Below are 7,757 nucleotides of genomic sequence, written 5' to 3'. Positions count from 1 at the left end.
GTTATCCGTACGAGCATCGATCGGATCGATACTATATACATCTTTAAGACTATTCCGTAGAAGCATAGTAGCGACTTCGATTTATTATACCCGCTACTAAAGAAGGCGGTCGGACAAGGCGACTAGGGCGTATAGGCTATACCCGCGAATATCGACAAGGCGATCGTCTTTATTAATAGTCGGGGCAAGGTCGATAAGCTAACCTATATACTACGTTAGTAGCTTATCTAGCTAATAGAGGGCTAAGGAGATCTAACTAAGAAGTATACCTAGAATAATACTAGCTATAATGTGTACAAAGTCGTCGCTTTCTATACTACTTATATCGCTAATTACGACAAGGATCTCCGATATAACGAGTTTAAGAAGCCTAGCGCTCGTTTATTAACTCGCATTATAGTTAGTACCCTAGCGATCGCTATAGGCACTAACATTAGCGATATCAAATTCGTTATTATATAGCAACTACCTATTACTAAGGACATTAACGATGCTATATAGCGAGCTAGTCGTGCTAGTCGTAAGCTTAGCGTAGGACAGCGGTCGTGTGCTATCTTCTTCTTCCCTTAGTATATCGACGATAGAGCTAAGCGTGTTCCGGATAGTATTAACTATGCCTCTATTATTAATCGAGATAGTAGACCGGCTAATGCGGACTAATATAAGCACCTCGCACAAGGTGCTATTATATACTAGCCGATCCGACTAAGCGGTTTGCGTAATACCGAGATTCCTAGCGAAGATATTAATAGGGACCTAGACTAGGATAAGGATAACGAGGATACTGTTATCGTTCCGAGGGGCATAGGTATAGGCATAGGCATAGGTATAGGTATAGCTACACTAGAAACCTAGGAAACAGGTAATACTAATACTAATGCCTCTACGCCTAGGCGCAAGAATTAGTCTAAGAATAATATAGAGAAGCGTAATAAGATCCCCGATATCTTCCGCTTGCTATTTAATAGCTAGTATATAGCGACGCCTCGATGCCTACGTGCTATCCTTAATAAGCGATACTAGGAAGAGCTCCGATTATAGGATCCTAAGGAGAGCCTAGATTCGAAGGACTGCTACAATATTGTCTACAATCGCGATCTAGATTCGGTATTCTAGTAGGATAAACAGGCACTACGCCTACCGAAAGCCCTAGTAGCACCGCATAAGGGCTCTAAGCAGTACTTCTTACTACTATACCTATAGAAGTTCTTCGACCGGAAGGCTAATAAAGCTAGCGGCCGGTTTAATACGTACTTCTTTGCTCTTCTATCGAATACCCTTATCGAGGACCGATATATCTAGGACCTCTATAATGTTATACGGCATCTAGCACTCGGCGATAGTAAAGAGCAGTCTACTAGTATAAATAGGGAGGAAATGCTTAAGAGTGCGCTAAAGTTCGATAACTAGTACTAGGCTAGCGGTAATAATCTTTACGATAAGCTACGCCTCGGTAAAGTCCTTAGATATATTAACTACGACTTTCCTAAGGCATTTAAGGACTAGTAGAAGTACTATAAGGAGCGGAAGCGTAAGTAGGCCGAGCGAAAGACGGCCGTAGAGGTAGTAAATAGCGATAATAGCGACGACTAGCCTCCGTATCCGCCTCCGCCTATAGCCTAGGATCGTCTTCGCTAGTTATAGCAGGATTCGGATAAGTCTCGCGATGCTAATATGTCGCTAGTAAAGAAAGCTATCGTAGGTAATCGGAAGGCAAAGAGGAAGCAGTCTTAATCGCAACTAAAGGCGAAAGGTAAGCGTATAGGAGATCTAATCTAGGATAATAGTACTATAGCCTTATCTGCTTATATACTAACATAGCGGACACTACGCCGCCGGCGCTAACGAGAGGACGAGGATAGTAATTATAGCACTCTAATATCGGTCGCTAAGTCTGCTCTTCGTAAGGCTATAAGCAGTAATCGCCCGCGTCGTACACTATCGCTTACTCTAAAGGTACGAGAGAACCTTGCTCTTATTAGCGCAGATACTCTAAAGGTACGAGAGAACCTTGCTCTTATTAGCGCAGATATCCTACCGGAGAACCTACTCGAGGAGAGAATAGCACTAGAATAGCACTAGAATAGCACTAGAATAGCGCTAGAATTAGCACTAGAGATAGCACTAGAATAGCACTAGAATAGCGCTAGAATTAGCACTAGAGATAGCACTAGAATAGCACTAGAATAGCGCTAGAATTGGCGCTAGAAATAGCGCTAGAAATGGCGCTAGAAATAGCGCTAGAATTGGTAGTAGAATAGCAGTCGAGTTAGCATTAACAAGATCCGTTATAGCTACCCTTCTATTATGTCCTTATAAGCTCGCTAAGTCCTCGTCGCCGACTACAATCTCCTCGTCCGACTCGTTATTATCTATCGGTTCGTTAGGCCTATTTAGTTCTACGAGAGCTAGCTAAGCTGCTTCTACGAGAGCTAGCCTAGTTAAGCTACTTCTGCGAGAGCTAGCCTAGTTTAGCTGCTTCTATAAGAGCTGCTTCTACGAGAGCTGCTTCTGCGAGAGCTGCTTCTATAAGAGCTAGCCTAGTTAAGCTGCTTTAGCTGCTTCTACGAGAGCTAGCGTATAATGCCTAGTTAAGTTGCTTCTGTAAGAGCTAGCGTATAATGTGTGATGCCTAGTTTAGCTACTTCTACGAGAGCTAGCGTATAGTAGTACCTAGTTTAGCTGCTTCTACGAGAGCTAGCGTATAGTAGTGCCTAGTTTAGCTGCTTCTGCGAGAGCTAGCGTATAGTAGTGCCTAGTTTAGCTGCTTCTGCGAGAGCTAGCGCTAGAATTAGCACTAGAGATGTCCTTATAAGCTCGCTAAGTCCTTGTCCTATCCCCGGAAAAATAAGCCGTAATACTACGCTCGATCGCGTTGCTTCTATAAGAGCTAGCGTATAATGTAGGATGCCTAGTTGAGTTGCTTCTACGAGAGCCGGTATATAATATAGGATGCCTAGTTTAGCTGCTTCTACGAGAGCTAGCCTAGTTTAGCTGCTTCTGCGAGAGCCGGTGTATAATATAGGATGCCTAGTTAAGCTGCTTCTACGAGAGCTAGCGCTAGAATTAGCGCTAGAATTGGCATTTAATAAGGTCCTTCCTTACTACCCTTCTATTATATCCTTATAAGCTCGCTAAGCAGGCTCTTCTATTATATCCTCGTAAGCTCGCTAAGCAGGCTTTTCTATCGTGTCCTTGTAAGCTCGCTAAGTAGGCTTTTCTATCGTGTTCTTTGCGACGAGGGTTTGTAGATAGTTATAGGTATCGATAGTCGTATATGTCGATAGTCGTATATATCGATAGTATATAAGAGCTAGGCGAGAAGCGTAAATTCGAGGAAGCGACAAGGATGCCGAGTCCCGCTAAGACCCCGGATTTAGTATAGCAGAGCGCTTAATTAGTAGGATTAAACGTTATAGCTGCTTCCTTCCGCGTATTTACAATACCGACTTTACGACTTTTATAATAGCATTACTAATATAGCGAGATACGTCGATTTAGCGCGTTTCTAGCAAATAGCGCTAACAAAAGTGTCTAACACGATAACGACGGCCGCCTTAGGCACTAAGAACCGCCTCCGAAACCCGAGAAGTTACTAATACTACTAATACTACTAACACTAGCGACACTAGCGACACTAGCGACACTAGCACTATACTTATTGCACTGCAGCTATTAGCACTACAATATATACGGCAAGGATAGATACGTAGGGCGATAACATATATCGAGCGTAAGCACTCTTCGAGAAGCTACGACAGCCCTCTTACGTTAACGCCCTCTATTACTTAGACTCTCCTAGAACGATTACTCCGATAACTAGTTACTATACGAGGCAGAGAAGAACGAGTAGTAGCGTCCGGGGATCTAATTAACTAGCGGCACTAAGCGGCTATAGAAGCACACACTCCGAAGCATACTAGAATTATATATAGCCTATATGCTACGCGTAATGCGCAACAATTAACGCATTCTATTACTAACTATAGTACGAGGTATATAGGAAAGGACTTATTAAGCGAAACAATAACAGCTTATTCGCTAAAGCGACACTTATTAGTACCTAGACAACAATAGAGTATAACCGCGCCCTTAGTATTAGAGACACCGCAAAAAAAAAGGTTGTCGAGCGCGTTATAGTCGTATAGCAATATTAATGCGCTTGCTAGAAGAGGAGGCGCACTGTAGTCGGATAACAGTCTTAATGCGCTTTCGGATCGGTACGCACTGCAGTCGAATAGCAGTCTTAATACGCAAAGGGCTATAGTCGTGTAGTAGTAAAGACTAAGACTAAGACTAAGACTAAGCGCCTTCGGGCTTAATAAGTATACTAGAGGCCCTTACGCAACGACTAAGGTTATTATAACTAACAGTCCTAACGAAGGCGTTACGCCGACTTAACTAGATACGCGTATGTTATCCTATAAAGAATCCGAACGTAAGAAGCCTATAGCCGCTACTTAAGGTGTACCTTACTAAAGAGTTTTTACCGAGTTAGACCTATAGCAATGCTACGAACCTATTAACCTACTTAGTCTATTAACCCACTTAGTAGGAGAGTCGCTATCGAGCCGCTACTTAAGGTATACCTTACTAAAGAGTTTTTACCGAGTTAGACCGTTAGCCGCATTATAGGTATACCTTACTAAAGAGTTTTTACCTCCGCTAATCTATCTAAGACCTCTACAGTTTGCACTAAGACTGCGATGTTCTAATAAAAACTATGCTCTTTTAATTAAATACGCAGTCGACGCCCGCTAAAGCTATAGAAAACAACCTACTCGCTAGAAGAGTCGCCTTTGTAACGTCTTACGTCGGCAAAGCCTATCGGAGACCTTAAAAGAAAAGAAGGACTAAACAAACTCTACCGATCGAGGAACCTTAACTAACTTAAGCGGTTCTATCGGTAGCAAGCCGTAGGACTAGTTAGGAGATAGTGTTAATCGCTATAGAGCTACCTATATACGATAAAGAGGTATCGACACTGTTGCATACGCCGATAGCTAGTATATTGCTAGGGGTGTTAGTATGTTAGTATATATAGAAGAAGAAGAAGAAGAAGAAGTTGAACTAGGAAGCGTAGGTCTATATTAGCGCATCGTAGGTAAGGTTTGCCTCTACTAATAGGATTGCGCTATTTAGCTACAATAGCAAGGCAACAATAACGGCTATACATTATCGCACTTTTAACGCAATAGCCGCCGACTGCTAGTCGAATGCCTAAGGCTAGAATTGCTAGCGACTAGAGGCATTGTACGCCTAGCCTAGCTAGCTATTAAGTAATTATCGTACGCCTAGCCTAGCTAGCTATTAAGCTATTATCGTACGCCTAGCCAAACCCTTCGTAGCTAGCTATTAAGCAATCATCGTACACCTAGCCTAGCTAGCTATTAAGCAATTATCGTACGCCTAGCCTAGCTAGCTATTAAGCAATTATCGTACGCCTAGCCTAGCTAGCTATTAAGCCATTATCGTACGCCTAGCTAAACCCTTCGTAGCTAGCTATTAAGCAATTATCGTACACCTAGCCTAGCTAGCTATTAAGCAATTATCGTACGCCTAGCCTAGCTAGCTATTAAGCAATTATCGTACGCCTAGCCTAGCTAGCTATTAAGCTATTATCGTACGCCTAGCTAAACCCTTCGTAGCTAGCTATTAAGCAATTATCGTACGCCTAGCCTAGCTAGCTACTAAGCAATTATCGTACGCCTAGCCTAGCTAGCTATTAAGCAATTATCGTACGCCTAGCCAAACCCTTCGTAGCTAGCTATTAAGCAATTATCGTACGCCTAGTTAAACCCTTCGATTTTACAAGCACCCCCGACGAGGCACGTACTCTAGTCTACCGCTACTACTTCGCCGCTAACCGTACTTTTAACGCAATAGCCGCCCGCTACTAGTTTAGTGCCGAGGCTATACATTAGGCTAGTAACTAGAAGGTAACTAGAAGCTATTAACGAGAGCTAGATAATGAATATATTAGATTAGATTGCTATATACCTAGACTCCGAATGTGCCGAATACAAAAGCTATTTTAATTTAATCCTTAATCGCTGCAACACCCTAGTCTATAGCTATAGCTGTTGTAACAGCCTCGTTATTATCTTAGTCTAGATCCTAATACTCGGCATAATCGAAGTAGCTAGTAGTAGTAGCGGTCTCTTAGATAGCACTATATATAAGTGTTAGGTCGTCGCTGTTGTCTATTCTACTGCTAGTTCTACTAGTTCTACTAGTTCTACTAGTTCTACTAGTTCTACTAGCTCTACTAGTATCGTAAACTAGGTTACGATTAGTATCGTTAGACTATAGCATGTCTAGGTCTACGAGTGCTGCGCTATATATTATACCGCTAGCTATAGTATAGAAGCCGAGATTGCTACTACTACTACTATTACTATCGTCTGCGCCTAATACCTAGATATATCCTACTGGTAGTAGACCGTCGCCTAACTAAGCAAAGCTATTAGCATCTATATATAGCTTATCTGCCTTATTAACAGCCCTAGCACCGAGTAGACTACGATCTCCGCTATGTCCGTTAAGTCCGTAGCTACGAGTATCGGTACTATTAATGCTATCGACGCTATTATTGCCTACCTCGTTCGTGCTTATAGTTATATACCGAGAACGAGCGCTATAAGCTTTATTTAACGCCTTAATCGCTAGTACTAGCTTACTAATACTAATCTGCTAAATATCGTCCGATAGGGCACGATTATCCTCGGGAGAATCCTTACTAACTAGCTATCGCTCTATAAGGCTATCTCGGAACAGCTTATCGGCTATACTTAGTATATCGGTTACGGCGTTCTTGTTAGTATAGTAATTAGTACCTTCGATACCGATCGCGGATGTAAACATCTTCTTTAATGCTCGAGCTACGCGGCGATTACCGGCCTTCTTGCGAGCGATAGCGGCTATATTATAGGTCGAGTTACTAAAGTAGTTTAGGTCTAGAGTTAGGTCGTTGTTAATAAGCTCGATTTCCTTATCTATAGCGATGCCTTTGCCTTCCTTACCCGAGGGATTTACGATAGAGATAGCTATTAATGCTCGACGTAACGGCTAATCCTATTCGAGTAACTAGCGGAATTCTAGCATATACTTCGCGTAGTTAGTCTAGTTGGTTCTAAGGAATAGAACGATAAGGTAGTCTACTATACGCTTTAAGTAACCGACATCCATTTTCCGGATAGCGGTACGTATTATTATTAGCTCCTCGATCTATATAAGCAAGCGGTATATAGTAGTATAATTAGCATCCTAAATAAGGACCTTATCCTTACTAATATACTTATTCTACTATGCCTCCTTAGTAAACGCCTTAGTCTAGATGTTCTCGACTATTTATAGATACTACCCCGGCTCGAGATTAGAGATAGCGACCTTTAGTACCTCGATCCGGCTCTTCGACTTATCGGAATAGTCTAAAAAACCCTGCGAGTCTATCTTATACTAGAAGCAGGTAGTAACACGGCTGCGGAACATACGATATAGTAGGTTTAAGACAAGGAAGTATTTAGGGTTCTCTTTACTAATGCCTTTTATTATATAGAATAAGGTATCGCCGACTAAGGAATAGGCAAGCTATACTTTATCGGAATTCTTATCGAAGTAGGTCTTAACGATGCCGTACGCTTTGTTTATACAGACATATAGCTAGCTAGGCACGATTACGCCCTAGTCGTATCGATTATACGGGCGCTCCGACTCGACGCCTTCCGCTTAACAGCTATTAAAACGGGCATAAGTTA

This window comes from Pseudocercospora fijiensis, assembly GCF_000340215.1.
Source record: "Pseudocercospora fijiensis CIRAD86 unplaced genomic scaffold MYCFIscaffold_2, whole genome shotgun sequence".
In the NCBI taxonomy this organism is placed as follows: Eukaryota; Fungi; Ascomycota; class Dothideomycetes; order Mycosphaerellales; family Mycosphaerellaceae; genus Pseudocercospora; species Pseudocercospora fijiensis.
This window is presented reverse-complemented; position numbering follows the sequence as displayed.